Consider the following 16680-nt stretch of genomic DNA (forward strand, 5'->3'; position numbering starts at 1 on the left):
ACAATGTTGCACAGAACATCTCCTCCTCCCGTCTTTGCCAACCACCCTTCTACTTTCTATTCTTTGATTTTGACTAGTCTATGTACCTCACATAAGTGAAATTACATAATATTTGCGCTTTTGTGACTGGCTTTAAAATTAGCATAATGTCTTCAAGGTTCATTGATAGTGCAGCACGTGCCAAACTTTCTTTCTTTTTAAGGCTGAAAACTATTACACTGCATATGCACACCACGTTTTCTTTATCCATTCATTGGTCAATGAACATTTGAGTTGCTTCCATGTCTTGGCTATTGGCTGCAGTGACCATGAGACTGCAGATATCTCTTTGAGATTCTGATTTCAATTCTTTTGGGTATACATCCAGAAGTGGAATTGCAGGATTATACGGGAATGCTGTGTTCAATTATGTGAGGAAATAATACTCTTTTCCATAGCAGTTCCACCATTTTACATTCCCACAAGCAGTGCTCAAGGATTCTCATTTTAGCACATTCTCCTCAATTCTTGTTATTTTCTGCTTTTGTATATATATATATATATATATATATATATTCTCTGTCCTAAAGTGTAGGGGGAATGATATTGGTGAGGATTAAAAGTATTCATCTTTCATATGCTGAGCTTGTGTTAAAATAGCCATTCTTGGGCCGGCCTGGTGGCATAGTGGTTAAGTTCATGCGCTCTACTTTGGTGGCCAGGGTTCGCCCATCAGATCCTGGGCAAGGACCTAGTACTGCTTATCAAACTATGCTGTGGCAGGTGTCCCACATATAAAGTAAAGGAAGATGGGTACTGATGTTAGCTCAGGGCCAGTCTTCCTCAGCAAAAAGAGGAGGTTTGATAGCGGATGTTAGCTCAGGGCTAATCTTCCTCAAAAAAAAGTAGCCATTCTTATAAAAGTGTGGGATACAAACAATCATTTCTCTAAAGCAATTTGTAAAAACATATATGAACATTTCAAGTATGCAAAGTTACGATCAGTAACTTCTTTTGTGGAAACTTACTCTCCAAAGATAATAGGACAATAATGCCAATATGTATCTGTATATCTACACATTCTAATGTTATTTATAATAGGGGAATTTGAATTGCTCAACAAACGGGAATTTGATTCATTAGGGCATACTCATAAAAAGAAACCATATTCAGCCATTAAAACCGAAGTTGGAAATGTATATATTAATAACAATGGTTAACTATTGCTCAAAATGAAGATTTTCTAATTAAGTATCAAGGACTTAAAACTATGTATGTACTACGGGGCCGCCCCGTGGCTGAGTGGTTAAAGCTCCATGCGCTCCGCTCCAGCCACCCTGCTTCATAGGTTTGGATCCTGGGTGCCGACCTACTCCACTCATCAGCCATGCTGTGGAGGTATCACATATACAGAATAGAGGAAGATTGGCACAGATGTTAGCTCAGGGTGAATCTTCCTCAGCAAAAAAACTGAAAAAAAAATTGTGTGTATTGCGTGAAGACAACCTCTTTAAAAGGATTCATGTTGTGAATTTTTCTTAAATTATATTTGTCTCTACAGTGGTCACAAAGTCTCAATAATCCAACTAGTAAACCTTTGTTTTTGAAGTACCATTATCAGTTACACAAAAATAATTTAAATATACTAGTTTTCACTTATATGTTCAACAAGATGCTATTTCAAAGAAGGTATATTTCTTAGCATTGTATTTATTCACTGTGGAACAAGTTTGCTTCATTTGTTCATCAGTAAAGAATAGCTTTGGTATACAATATAAAATATATTTGGATTTTGTACTGACATGTTGGAAATCGTATAGAAACGTAAAGGTGAAATTTGATTTGCTTCTAATTTAAGATGTATACTAGTTACTTAGCTCAACTGATGATGCGAGAAGTACTTCCTATGAAAATTTTAGCTAGACTGATGTATTTAAAGTCTTCAATAATTTTAAAATTGTTTCATAGACAGTGGAACCAGGTGCTTTTTTAAAAATAGTCCTCTGCCTGTTTTGCCTTTCATATTTTTAACTGATTCTCCACAGTGTTAAGAATGATGCATGGGTCATAGGAAAATAACTATCAGAAAATGCTGGTTTATTTTTTCTAAGCTTCTCCCCTCCCCACATACCTGGCCATCCTCCTCCTGAATAATTTCCTCAAACTTCTCCCCAGACACAGGTCTCATAATAAGCCAGTTAAAATATATTCCCCAAAGTTGATCTTGTGCGTGATTCATCAGCGCCCTATTACTATTTGCCCCAATGTCATTAAGAATTTATCTCAAAGATTACTTCTGAAGCAAAAAAAAAAAAAAAAAAAAAAAAAAAAATCTGCAGTGAAACACATTAAATGTGCCATGTTTACTATTTTCCTAAAGAAAATACACAGAAATGGCTCTCTGTGAAATATCAGAATAGCTTATCAAAAAATAATTCTAGATTGTTTTTCTTTTGTAACTTTCCTCGAAGATTTGGTGTTAAGATGGCAGGTGGAATATTTCAAGATTTCAGATTTGGGACAATGGTGGGGAAAACATGAGGAAACTGTTCCATTAGATGTTTTGAGAGGAAATATAAAGATTTTTATGAGGGAATGTATAGCTTTGTGGGAAAAGAGTGCAAAACAGTTATTTCTCCATGAAATATTAGCCGACTGCTTGTCTTCTGATTTAAGATAATTGAGAAAGTTAGTTTGATTCAATATTTAACACTAACCATCAATCTTTTGATAATATGTAAGTATTCTCAGTTTATTTATATGATGTTTCAACTTCTATTCATTGTACAGCATTGATTACTGCCCACTGGTGAGTTTCTCTCCCTCCCTCCGTTATAAATATATACATTCATTCAATAGTTAAATCAATAAATTAAAATGTAAAAATATATTAAATGATGATTTTTGTCAATTAACTGCAATATCTAGAACATGGAATGCTTTCCTTAATATTGGTACGTTTACACATTAGAAAGACCTGCATATTCCTGGTGTGGTTGCCCAAGATAGTTCTAAATAACAAACATAAAGTATGTATACATTTCACATCTAAATTCTATATGTGAGCAATCCTATATTTCAATAACGTGTTTTTGAACATATTGTTTCATGCTCAACTATTAGCTAGATTTTTAAAAATTATTTTACTAGGAATTTTTGTCAAAAATCAGATATTTTCTCCCAGTTGGTGAGTTGTCTTTTCATTTTGTTCATGGTTTCCTTTGCCTTGCAGAAGCTTTTTACTCTGATGCAGTCCCATTTGTTTACTTTTTCTTTTGTTTCCCTTGCCTGAGTAGACATGGTATTTGAAAAACACTGTTAAGATTGATGTTCAAGAGGAGTTTCTCTTATATTTTCTTCTGGAGTTTTATGGTTTCAGGTCTTACATTCAAGTTTTAATCCATACATTAACCACCAGAAATGAAAAATAGGACATCAGTGACAGTTTTCATCCTCGTAGGGCTGACTGATAATCCAGAACTACAGGCTGCGATTTTCTTTTTATCTCTCACGTATACAATGAGTGTCGCTGGAAATCTTAACTATCATCATTCCTATCCTCCTGGATTCCCACCTGAAGACCCTCATGTATTTTTTTCCTTAGGAATTTCTCCTTCTTAGAAATTTCATTAACTTCTGTCTGTAATCCTAGATTTTTGATAAGCATCCTAACTGGAAACAAATCTATTTCCTGTAATGCTTGTGCAGCTCAGCTGTTTTTCCTGATCTTCTTCACTTGAGCAGAGTTTTTTCTTCTGGCCTCTATGTCCTATGATTGATATGTGGCCATCTGCAAACTTCTACATTATACAACCATCATGAGTAACAACATCTGCTACCAGTGTGTAGTCAGTTCTTGGCTGGCTGGCTTCTTGGAAATTCTTCCACTACTCGCCATGGACCTGCAGCTGGATTTCTGAGACTCCAATGTCAGTGACCACTTCACCTGTGATTCTTCCCCTTTACTGCAAATCTCCTGCACAGATGCAAGTACTCTAGAGCTCATGAGCTTTGTTTTAGCTGTGCTTACTCTTTTTTTTTTTTAATATTGGCACCTGAGCTAACAACTGTTGCCAATCTTCTTTTTTTTTTCTGCTTTATCTCCCCAAACCCACCCCCCTGTAGATAGTTGTATATCTTAGTTGCAGGTCCTTCTAGTTGTGGGATGTGGGACACCACCTCAACGTGGCCTGACGAGCAGTGCCATGTCTGCGCCCAGGATCCAAATCCTGGGCCACCGCAGAGGAGCACGTGAACTTAACCACTTGGCCACGGAGCCGGCCCAATAGCTGTGCTTACTCTTGTGTCCACTTTGACATTAGTAATTCTCTGCTACTCTTACATCCTCAGAACAATTCTGAGAATCCCCTCAGCCCAACAAAGAAAAAAGGCCTTCTCAACCTGTTCTTCGCATGTGATCATTGTCTATCTCTTGTGGAAGCTGTATCTTCATGTATGTGAAAACATCAGCAGAGGAAGGCGTTGCTTTGGCAAAAGGGGTAGCTCTGCTCAACACCTCTGTCACTCCTATGCTGAATCCATTTATTTACACCTTAAGGAACCAGCAGGTGAAACAAGCACTTAAGGATGCTGTGAGAAAGATAATTTCCTAGAAAATATTGATCTGACATCAGTTTATAATTACGGCAAACACACATTTTTTACCAAAGAACAATAAGTAATTTATTGCTTTACTTCTTCTCTCTTCTTACTTATACTTAGAAATATAATTGTTTATGTTAATTTGGATTCAATGTCCTTACAAGTTTTCTTTTCGTGAATTCAAGCACAAAATTATTGTGGAATGATCTGTAGCATTTTCCTATGGTATAACACAAAGAAATGACTAAAGTCACTTCCTATGTTATTGTATGTACTCCAAATTCTATACAGTGTGACATTTATCACTGCCTAATTCATTCAAACAGCACATGACATTATTATTTTTCATCTATTAAATCATATAATGTACATATGAATGTACCTCCTTATGTATGTACTTACATTTATATATATTTATATGTAATATATAAATCCACTGCTTTAATATATATACATTTTAAAATGATACTTAGAGGAAACTTATGAGGTACAGGGATAACTGACAAACAAACAAACATTAAGAATCAAACAATGTTGACTAGGGGGACATTAATTTTTATATTATCAGGAAATAATTAATTAAAATAAAAAACTATGCCACTAAGAACAATTTCATGAATGTAGAACTTTTCTAATTAGTGTTGTTACTTAAAGGAAAGATAATGGCATGTAATTGTGTTTCTATAAAACAATTCTACAAATTGCTGCCAAGTACACATAAAAATAAAACCAGATTAAGAAAAAAATACTTATTGGATTGGTAATCCTAGGAAGACTTGTAATTCTAGGAAATTCTCCTTAGCTCAGGAGCCAAAAAGGATTCATATGTTCATGACTTACTCAATCTCATTCTTGCATGCTTCTCTCTCTCTCTGTTTTTTCTAAATCATTTATTTGTTTAAATTTTCTTTTCTTCTTTAAGAGATACTCTTTCACTACATGATAAATAGCATAGCACTTCGCAGCCTCCAATTCACTCTTTTTAATTTTTGATACAAAGGGAAGAAATTCCTGGCCAACAATTCCAATAGAAGTGTCAATTTAAAAGAACTGATTGACTCGTCTTTGGGTGTTCGTCACTGACCCTCTCTTTAATCCAAGAGGGTCGGTTACGTGATTCTCAGCCACAGTGTATTGGCTAGTTTGTGTCCTGGGGTTAGGTCATCTAGGTTTGCACTCTGGCCTGTCATTTACAATCTTGAGACTTTGCTGGTCATCCTAAAATTGCTTAGCAATGTTAGCAATGATCATTTTCATTGCTATCATAGTTATTTTTGTTGACATACCTGCCTGGGTCATATTTTTCACTGAAAGGTAGAGTTGGAAGCTGGCTACTCTTGTTTAAAGATGAGAAAAGAAAATACCATCCAAATTTATATCAGTCAATTTCATTTGGCCAACTTGGTTTTATGGAAAGCATGTGTACCTGTGACTGCAGGGCCCTTAGAAAATAAGGGCCACCTAAGGATGCATATCAACACTCTTTAAACAGTGGCACTCTCTTGGTAAATTTATGATAGTGAAGGGTCAGCTCGTTGCCTTGTCCAAGTAACATATTTCATCAGATCTTGATTCTTACCAATGATATCACGAAAGAATCAAATATATAAAGCACCATGTAAATTTAGTCACTTAGAAATGGTCACTAGTAGCTGGAATTTTTTGGGTACCTTATTGGAGAACCACATCCTTAGCATCAACCTAATAAGGAACTGAGGACAATAGGATAGTATAGATAATGAGTACCATTGTTCTTTTTTCAGTATGTTTGTTTGCTTTTCTTTTTCCTAGGCTTAAAGATACATCATGAATCATGCCTTCCCCTAAAAGTATTTGTGACAAGTAAACGCTCCAGACCAAATGTATTTCTTTACTAGATTTCACTAAATCAATACTGCTAAATTCTAACTTGGAATGTGTGTTTAGGATACAGTTAACTCTCCCTATGTGGCTTGCCTCAAGTTCATCTAACCTTTCAGTTTTATTGGTTTTATTAACTGTGAACTTGGGTTAACAGCCTATAAGTCAGAATTTTTTCAGTTGTTTGATTTTTTGTTTGTTTAATGAGGGTAAATTAGGTTATTTAAGGTGTTTGTTTCTGTCAAAAGTGACTATAATGGAGCCATTTTAAAACGCAGTCAGAACTGCCTTTCCAGAGAACTTGCTTTGCTGTCTTGAACCTTGGACTGGGCCAAAACGGCAACTGTTTTACAAGCAACTCTTTGAGAAGTCAGCAGAACAGACATCCTGATCACAAAGACTGGGGATTGTGGATTTTCTGAAGCTAGAGTCAACAGTTGGTCAATGTTTAGCCAAGACTAGATCCTGTCTCCAACTCCATTAACATTCTTTGTAACACAACCTCCCTTCTTTGCCTTTAAAAGCCTCTGGCTTTTTTTTTTTTTACTCGCTAGCAGGACACTATTTGGGTTTCTACCTGAATCTCTGCTCCCCGAATTGCAATTCTTTGATCCTGAGTAAATGCTTTGCATTTTAAACTGCTTTCTGTTTTGTAGGTCGACAGTTTCAGAAGCTCGATAAATATTTGTTATTTTTTATTGTATAACTTCTTTTTCTTAGTACATTCTTCAACACTGGATTTAAAAAACAACACTCATTTCCTCTCTCTTCTCTTTTTAGGGCTTTCCTAAGTTTGCCATTAAATATTTGTCTTCTGTAATTAACTATTGACTATGTTTTGTTCTTTCATTCTATATATCCTCCCTTTTAAAATTTTATCTAACCCACTCCTATCACGCAGCCAAAGCCTAAATATCTGACTTTCTAATTTTCACCATAAACAAGTGGCTTGAGCAATGGATAACATAAACCAAAACATTTTTTTGGCCCTTAACCCCCAAAATAACCTCAACTAAGCATGCTATCTAAGAAAACACAATATCCTTGCTAAGTAAAATCACCTGAGAGATAATTATCCTGGTGATAACACGAGCTATGGAGATTGCCCCACAAGCCATTCCTTCTGTAGAGCATGTCTAGAACTGCCAATGCAAGCGTCTCATCTACATTTCTATATTGATATCTGACTGCACATAAAAATCAGGGTTCAAAAACTGAAAGTATCATTTTCTCTCTCCTACCAAACCTGCTCTCTACCTGTTGTCTTACTTGGTGAATATCACCTCACCCAACTTGCCAAACCAGAAATCTGGCATTCATCTGTACTGCTTCTTTCTCTATTCTTATATCAAATTATTCATCAAGTCTTGTGGGTTTTACTTCCAAATATAAGTCAAATCTTTCTAATGTTCTCACTCTCCATACCAACATCTTAGTTTGTTGCTTTAAAATTTATTATCTGGATTAGTTCAATGTTCCAGCTGTTAAAATAACTATATTAAGTGGGATTAGGGAAGGAAAACAGAAATAGCCAAGATATTTCAGGCACTAGGAGTGTTAATACAGGGCAGGATGTTAGAGGGTACATAACCAACATAAGAACTAGGGACTCAAAGGAAATGACAAAATTGCGTATAGTGCTTAAGTATGAGAAAATGTCCATCATTGACCTTAGGCATCTTTAGCGATAGAGCTGGTGATTCTCAGGATGCATGGATGCGGCTGGCAAAATCTCATGTTGGCTGACAGCTGACTCTTTCGTACTGCCAAGAACTGCTGCAAAACTGTGTTGTCATCTCCTTAATTTCCGTATTTCAAATCCCATGAGCACCTTTCTTAGGTGGATCTTAGAGCACTGCTGGCAAGTCGAATCCATAAACAAGCTCAATATAATAAATGAGTTCAGCAGTTTACAGGATAGAAAGTCAACCTATAAAAATAAATTTGTTTCTTTATGGTAGCAACGAATAGTTGAAATTCAAAATAAACAATGCCATTACTGAAAGAAAATGAAGTACTTATATATAAGTCTAAAAAATTCGTATGGAAGGCATTTTAAAAAAGAAGAGAGATACTGTTACTGAATTCAAAGAATCAACGTTTTTATGATGGCAGTTGTCCCTATTTGATCCACAGATTCATTGCAATCCCAAAGTCCTGGCAGATATTTTTTTAGTATTAACAGTCTGATTCTAAATTTTATGTGAAAAGGCAGCAAAAATATACTAGACACAAACAATTTTGAAAAAGAACAAACTGTGAAGTTTCACGTAACAAGCAGTTATAATTTTACTGTGATAGAAACCACGTGGTATTGGTGAAAAGTTATACACATAAGTCATTTAAGGAGAATAGACACGCATGAAATAAATCTGTACAAATATATTTAAGTAAGATTTGCCAAAGGTACAAAGGCAATTCGATCAAGAAAGTATGGTCTTTCCAATATGTATTTTTAGAATAATTTGGCATCCATATTCAAAGAAATAAACATCAACCTATGCATCACATCTTATACTATAAAAATTAACTCTAAATAAAACAAGACTATGGTAAAATGTAAAACTGTAAAACTTCTAGGAGAAAATATTATATGAATATATTGATGAAATATGTATTCTTTTGTGTTAAGCTTTTTTCTTTTTAGCGATCCATTCAAGATCCATTCCTATTGTTTCATGAATAGTAGTTTGTTCCTTTTTATTGCTGAGTAGTATTCCCATGTATGAATGTACTGGCTTGTTGGTCCATTCACTGGTAGAAGAACATTTGTAATTCACATACACATTTTTAATGGTGTTAGGAACTCTACTGACCTGGAGAAAGTGGAGCTCCCAGGTGTCAGAGTAGTCAATTATGGGAACAAACCAAAAATGAAAGTAACAATGAAGTCTTTAATCACTTACCGTGTAGCTAGTTTTGGCATCACTAGCGTTATAGAATAAAGTAAGTGTTCCTTCACTACTTTCATAAAATAAGGTGTTACTTCTTTTATTTTCTAGAGGGGATTGTATAGAATTGGTGTTAATTTTTCATTAAACATCTGGTGGAGTTCTCCATTGAAAACATTTGAGCCTATAGATTTCTTTGGGGAAGTTTTTTTGTTTTCTTTTGAATTATAATTCAATTTACTTAACAGGTACAAAGAATTTTCAAATCATTTATTTTTGGGTGAGTTGTGGTAGTTTTCGTTTTTTGAATATTGATCTATTGCATCTAAGTTCACTCTTTCATTCTCAATTTTGTTGATCTTTACAAAGTAATAGCTTTTTGTCTCATTGACTTTTGTTGTTGTTTTCCTGTTTTTGATTCATTCAGTTTCTGCTTTTAGCCTTAGTATTTCCTTCTTTCTGCTTGCTTTGGGCTTATTTTGCTTCTCTTTTCTATGTTGTTGGACCAGGAGCTTAGATTATTGATTCAAGACTTTTCTTTTTTTCTAATGTACTTAGTGCCATAAACCTCTCTTTCAGCACTGTTTTAGCTGTGTCCCAAAATTATTAATATGTTCTATTTTCATTTCAAGACGTTTTCAACTATTGTTTCTTTGAATGATTTTTTTTAGCCCCAACATCTTTCTCCTCTCCTTCAGAGGCCAGGATGACAAAAATGTTATATCTTTTGTTATGGTCCCAGAGGTCCCTTTGGCTCTGGCTATTATTACTATTATTATTATTATTAATCAGTTTACTTTCTAATTCAGATTGTGCAATGCCTGTTGTCCTTTCTTCAAGTTGACTGACTCTTTTCTCTATTCCGTCCATTCTTCTCTTGAGCGATCAATTGAATTTTCAAATTTTAATTAATTTTTTCAGTCCTAAAATTTCCATTTGGTTCTCTGGCCTTTTATTCCTTTGTTGGGACTTTCTTTCTTTTTTCCTGCAACTATCTTCACAATTATTCATGGAAGTATTTTTATGATAGGTGCTTTAAAGTTTTTATCAGGTAATTTTAACACCTCTGTCATTTTAGTGTTGAGTTCTGTTAATTGTCTTTTTCCATTCAGGCTAAGATTTCCCCGGTTCTTGGTATTACAGGTGATTTTTGATTGAAACCTGGACAGATTTGTTATTATGTTACGAGTCTCTGAGTTGTACCTAGATTTTCTGTTTTAGCTGGCTTCCTCTGACACCAGTCCAGCCTCAGAAAGTGGGGACTCAGCCATGTCACTGCCAGATACGGTGCAAGTCCACGTCTTGTACTTGGCACCTGTGGACGCCAGGGGAAGAGGAGCTCCTCATTACTGCTGGACAGGGAGGGGCTTTCTAGGTCCCCACTGACTTCTGCTGATATCACAGTGGCTGAAGGGGTAAAAGTGCCCATCAATGTTATCCACAAGACTTTCAGTGACACAATGCGGAGGGGAGAGAGAGAGGGCTCATTACCTCTGGTCCTTGGTGAATGTTTGACTCTCTGCAAAGCCTCCTCTAACACCACCTCAGTGAGGAAAAGGAAAGGTGTCTTGGTACTGCCAGAAGATGATGGAAGTCCACTGATACCACAGGGTAGGGGTTGCTCATGGCCACATCATGAGAGTGAAAGTCTTGGCTTTCTACTCAGCCTTCTCTGATACCACTCCAGAGGTGGCATTGGAGTGCCTCATTACAGCCTCTTGAGCATAGAAACCTAGTCTCCTCATTCAGCCATTACTGGTGTAGGTGGGAATAGTGACACAGGATTACCTGTGTGTTTGGTTAGATAAAGCCACTATTGTCTAAAAGTGTTCCATTTCCAAGCTGCTGCTTTTTTCCTGATTGTCTAGAAAACAGGTTTACATTTTACTTTATTTTGTCGTCTGTACTCATTAACATTATCAGGTTGTCAGCTTATGAAACTCCAAGTTTGGGGTGTATGAGATAAAAAAGAAAACCCAAAGAACCCACCACTATGTTATTCCTTGGTTCCCAAGTTTTCTAGCCAGTCTGACCTCTTTTCTCCACCTTTTGGAATCTTCTTTTATTTGTTACATACACAGTGCTGAGGATTTTTAATAGTACTTAGTGGAGAAATAGAAAAGTATCTCTACTCCATCATCACACAAGTAGTAGTCCCACATTGATGCCTTTTTTATATTAAACCTACTTGGATTTCTAGGGTAATTCCTACTTGGTCACAATTTATTATTCTTTAATATATTGCTGTATTTCCTAACATTTCATCAAGAATATTGCTATGTTTATGAGGAGTATTAGTCTGTAGATGTCTTTTCTTGTAATGTCATTTTCTGGTTTTGGTATCATAATAATCCTGTCCTCATAAAATGAATTAGAAAGTCTGCCCTCCTAATCTATTTACTGAATGGGTTTGTGTAGGATTGGTATTGTTTCTTAAGTATTTGAGACAATTCACTGGTAATTTTTATAGCTTGGATTTTTTGAAGGAAAAATTTTGAAAAAGAGTTAAGTTTCTATAATTGTTATAGGACTATTCAACGTTTCACTTTCTTCTTGAGTAAACTTTGGTAATTTATAATTTTTGGAAAAATTTTCCATTTCATCTAGCTTGTTAATTTTATTGCCATAATACATTTTGTAACAGTTCCTTACTAATAACTGAAATACATGGAATGGTGTTTTTAAATTATTTATTTGTTATTGATACACTTCTTTGCTTTTGTTTATTCTATTCAGATATTTATCAATTTCATTGGTTGTCTTAAAAATCCAGCTTAGATTATCATTGATTTTCTTTATTTGACAGATTTCTGTGTCATTTATTTGCATTCTTTATTATTTTTTTCTGCTACTTTTGTGTTTAGTTTGGTTTTATTTTTACTATGTCTATTACAGAAGCTTAGATTGTTGATTTTAAACCTTTCTTCTTTTCTATTATAATTACTTAAAGCTATAATTTCTCTCTTTCTCTCTCTCTTTTTTTCTGGTGAGGAAGATTGTCCCTAAGCTACCATCTATGACAATCCTCCTCTATTTTGTATGTGGGATGCTACCACAGTATGGCTTAATGAGTTGTGTGTAGGTCTGTGGCCAGGATCTGAATCCACAAACCCCGGGCCATCAAAGCAGAGCATTTGAAATTAAACACTATGCCACTGAGCTGGCCCCTATAATTTTTCTTTTAAATACTGTTTTGCAGACTGTTGTGAATTTAAGCTGACCTTAAATAATTTACTGATATCCCCACAGAGAAGTGCAATCTATGTATTTTCCTTGTAATCTAAGCTGGATTTGTGATTTGTTCTCACCAACAGAAAGTAGTGAATGTGATAAAATGTGTATTCTGAGCTTTTAAGAAATATGCAGTTTCTTTCATGAATTTAACATTCTTTCTGTTAGAAACCAGTCACCATGCGGTGAGAAAATTTCACTATATACATGGCTACGGCAGGATATTGACTCACTCCAGTCAACAGCCCAAGTTGAACTCTCAGACAAAAGCTAGCCAACATTGCCAGCCATGTGTGCGAGCTGTTTTAGACATTCTAATCGAGTTGAGTCTCCAGATCGCTAAAATCCCAGCCAAGCCAACACCTCGTGGAGCAAAAGCACTGACTAGCTAAACCTGGTCAACTTCAAATTGTGAAAGATAATAGTTAGTGTTATTTCAAGCTAACAGGTTTTTCAGTTTTTTATGTAGTAACTGTTAACTTGTGAGTGTGGCAGACACGTAGATTTAAGACAGACTGGCACACAATAAAAAGTTTATGTTAATTAGACATACAAATCTCCTGGTCAGGCTGTCCAGTGTGTTCCCACATATACTTTGGAAACAATCATCTCTCTCTTTGTTTCCATCTGTTGTACCATATAACAGTCTTCTCAGCAAAAATATTGTTTCATTTTAAAACCTGTAGAATAATTTCCTGTATTGTAGGTTCCTGAAGAGAAAAAATATAGCAAGCAAAAGAAATCTAAAGAAGTGTTTTTATTTCTCTAAGCATAGACAGCATTTATCCTAATAAAATTGATATTTCAGTAAATTTCTAAACTTCTTTAAGTGCATGGGGATCAATTGAATGAATAAAAAGATATCTTGGTGGCTCTTGTTCAAAAGTCACTAAGAAATCTATAGAATAACTAACTTTGGGGGAAAATTAGTTATGGGCATAGGATTCTCAAAGATAAACAAAAAAAGTTACACAACAATACTAGTAAGGTAACAGGAGAGATGAGGGCAAAGATCCATTTTATCTCTTCATTCAGTTTGTTTATTTTTTTGTAAATTAACAAATATTGTCCATTAATTTCAGTAAAAATTAGAGTTATGTGACACTATCTATGGAGACAACCCAAAATTACCATATGATTTCCTTGTTAAATGCTTGGTGTACCTTACTGTAGAATCTAGACAGACGAAAGGTAGATAGAGAGATAATTAACTTACAAGTATTGTGGGCAGGAAACTCACTGTGTCCTAATAGTAACGTTAGGTGTTCCTCAGTCCTTGAAACCTCCAACACTAGCCTCATTTGGAACTCCAAGTGCAAGAAAATGATAATTCTCATGGATCAGTACAGACCTACCTAAGCTTAGAAGCGTCTGCCTCCTAGGAGTTCAAGTCTCTTGTAATAATCCATGAACAGAGCTTCCTTGGTACCTATATGGGACATGCCAAGATACAAGAGTTATCACACTTAGGGAAGGCCAAAGCTGTGGTTACTCAATATGTTTAGTTTGTTCACAGCCTTCCCAGTACACATGCATTTTACCAATTCAGGGTTAGAATTACTATAAGTGATGTTGCCTAGTAATATAGCTGATGTATCATTTTTATCAGCTAGAAGCTGAAAACACAGTGTTAAGAAGTTTAATGTCCAGTTAATTTCTGTTATACGAGGGGAAAACTTTCTTTTTAAACTGTTACTCATAAGTTTATATGGAATAAGTGCTATTCTTAAATACAAGTCTTGTCAGAATACATTTTTTTAAAGTACGTAATCTTCTTACAGGAGACGCATCTAGAATATGTGTACAGGCTTCAAGTAAAATCATGGAAAATATATATATAATACAAATACTGAAAAAAAACCAGAGCTGGTGTACCTATGTTAACAATAAGGCCAAGTATCCTTTATTATCAAATGAAAAAAAAATTCCTAGGAATAAAGAGAAAGACTTCAAAATGACAAAATTTTTTCAGCTAATATAATTCTGAATTCATATGTCTTTAATAACAGAGGATCAAAATATGCATAGCAAAATCACTAGAACTTTCAAGAGGAATAGACAAATCTATAGTGACTATCTTAGCAAACTACTCTCAGTAATTGATAAAGAAAATAAACAATAACAAATGTGGAAAGATATAGAACATATTTAAGTGTAAAAAACTGGACAAGTGAAATACGTAAATTTGAACTAACTGACATATATAAAATACTGCATCCAACTACTCTAGAACTGGCATTTCATGCAAATACTTAGAAAATATTTGCAGAGAAAAGCCATATGTTGCAGTATAACACAAATATTAAAAATTATAAGGGAATGAATTCTGACCAGAATGGAAATAAAGAAGAAAAAAAAAAGGGGAAATCACCATACACTTGGATATTATGAAATAGCATCTATTATAAAACATTGATCAAAGAATAAATCACAACAAATGTTAAAAAAAGTTTGATATAGTCATATAAAGATGTAAAGTCCCAAATTTGTGGGAGAAATAGAAAGTGGTAATTAGCAGCATATTTGGAGTCCCAATCCCATTAGAAAAAATGATAAAACCTTGAAATCAATAATCTAAGTATTAATCAAAAAAAATTAGGAAAGTCATGACATGAACCCTAACTAAATTGGAAAGAAGAAAAAAAAATTGAAGCAGAGATTGTAGATATGGAGAAGAAGCAAACAAAGAGAGTGATTGGAAAGTAAAGACCTGCAAAGCCAAAGGAGAATTGTTAAATCTCTCTCAAGAGTGATCAAAGAAAAAGAAGTGAGGAATCTATAAATTATATTAAGAACTAGAATACACATCACTACACATGATATAGATATAAAAGCAAGATAATTAATTATAATTTTACCCATAAATTTGTAAATAGTGTTAACATTCTTGCAAAAATATAACATCAAAACTGGTAGAGAAAAAATATAAAATCTGAATACTCATGTATCTTTTAGAAACTTCGAATCCCCAACTGAAAATCATCTCATAAAGAAACTTTCAGGATCTAAAAGTTTCTATAAAGTATTTAGTAAATGTTTAAGAAAGAATTAATACCAGTTCTACACAGACAATTGTAGGGCATAGTTAAAGGACTATCTACACATTTCAAAAATGAGAACAGCATAATCGTGGTACTAAACTTGACAATGGTGTAATAAGGGGCTCTCAATGGCTGAACACAGTCAAATCCACTGGAAAGGGAGTCTGTGCACACAGTCTATACTGGTCAGCCTCCTCAGATGTAGGGCAGGATGAAGAGGAGTGCAAACAGAAACTAAGTGGTCCATGAATTCATCTATGAGAGTTAAAGAGGGATTTGATCAGAGATGGACAAATATGAGATTTTTAAGTTACAGATAATGTTCTGTTCCGCAAGCTGGATTATGGATACCTCCAAAATTACACTATGCATGGTAGATTTCATAAAAATAGAAGTTTTGTTTAAAAGCTGCACAATAGGATAACTTCAACGTATTGTAAATCCCATTAGTGAATGCATGGAAAAATTATTACAAATTACTCATAATATGATTATATGTTTGAAAAATCTAAGATAATCATCTAGAAAAGGATGACTTGTTGTAATATATATTTATTAAAATCAAGACATTTTCTAAATGCAAAAATATTGGTTAGGTAAATTACATATATCAACATACTGCATACATTAACCAAAAAAAAAAAAAAAAAAAGAAAAGGAGATGAAAAGAAAATAATAAAATACCAAAGACTAAACCTTTCTGTAGCTGCATAATACTGGTTGATGGTTATTATTCATTCTCATCAGTTCAAATCCAGCATATAAAGTCATAATTTTCATAAATCTTAATCAAATTCACTATTTAATCTCTTTCTATGCCCCTGACCAAAAATTTGAACACTTATTGGCATAGTAACAGCCTATTCCTCTCATATATTGTCTCACACAACATAAATCCTAATAATAAAGACAACGTTATTGTGTACAATTATTAAAAATATGAAATGAATGATAAAAATTAAAAATATTTGTTTTAATTAAAACAAAATAAAAATTAGGGAAAGAAATTCATAATTTCATAAAAGCAATGGTGATATAATAAACACTAATAAAAAAAGAGCAGCTTTATTTATTCA

At 34.3% G+C, this 16680-nt stretch overlaps 1 pseudogene; it reads left to right on the top strand.

Annotated features, from left to right (window-relative positions):
* The first annotated feature begins 3399 nt into the window (after positions 1-3399).
* On the top strand, positions 3400-4592 carry LOC124250789 (olfactory receptor 6C76-like; annotated as a pseudogene).
* Positions 4593-16680: the final 12088 nt, after the last annotated feature.

Source organism: Equus quagga, chromosome 1, assembly GCF_021613505.1.
Source record: "Equus quagga isolate Etosha38 chromosome 1, UCLA_HA_Equagga_1.0, whole genome shotgun sequence".
NCBI lineage: Eukaryota > Metazoa > Chordata > Mammalia > Perissodactyla > Equidae > Equus > Equus quagga.